At 33.8% G+C, this 797-nt stretch overlaps 1 non-coding gene across 1 annotated transcript; it reads right to left on the reverse strand.

The window, feature by feature from the left end:
- Positions 1-408: 408 nt before the first annotated feature.
- LOC125999761 (small nucleolar RNA SNORA51) lies at positions 409-541 on the reverse strand. The gene has a single exon (XR_007492232.1). It is a non-coding gene; the product is annotated as a small nucleolar RNA SNORA51 (small nucleolar RNA).
- Positions 542-797: the final 256 nt, after the last annotated feature.

Here is a 797-nt window from a genome sequence, read left to right on the forward strand (position 1 = left end):
AAATGCCCTTTGTAAGTGAAGACAGCGTTCAAAGTTATTTTTTACTTAAACACCATGGCTGTAAGGTTGTTCATAATGCAGTTGTTTTTTTTATCAGATTAATATGTTCATGATTGAGTTACAGTAATATAGTGTACAGTGAACTTCACCAGTGCACATTTCCTGCCACCAATGCTCCCAGATTCCGTCTCATCTTCCTTGATGCCCTTTCCCCTTCCTGTCTCTGAGGCATATAATTTTCTTCTCTCTCTATTATTCTATCTCTCTCTTTTCTTTTTCCTTTAGACCTGAATCAAAGCAATCTTGAGCAAAAGTAAGAATGACAGTATTACACACCATTAGTTCAACTATACTGCAAAGGTAGTGTAATCAAAACGCTATTATTCTGGAATAAAAACAGACATATATTTTTGTCCCCCAATTCACAATACAGACCAGGCAAAGAGCCTGGGTTGAGGTGTATATGGGGTCCATTTACTGTATCTCCTCTTTTTATACAGTCAGTGTAAAGAACACAGCCTGTGATAACAATTGGGAGGCCTTATCTTTTCTTTCCTTTTTTTCTGATTTATATATATGTATATATATATATATAACAGACATATAGATCATTGGAATAAAATAGAGTGCAGAATTAAATTTTCACATATATGCATAGTAAACTTATGACAAAGGAGCCAAAATATGTGATGGAGAAACAGCATACAATTTCTTCAAAAAATGGTGTTTGAAAATCTGGATATTCATGTGATAAAGAATGAAACTAGACTATCATCTCACAAATATCTCATTGTACT

This window comes from Suncus etruscus, chromosome X, assembly GCF_024139225.1.
Source record: "Suncus etruscus isolate mSunEtr1 chromosome X, mSunEtr1.pri.cur, whole genome shotgun sequence".
NCBI classification, from domain to species: domain Eukaryota; kingdom Metazoa; phylum Chordata; class Mammalia; order Eulipotyphla; family Soricidae; genus Suncus; species Suncus etruscus.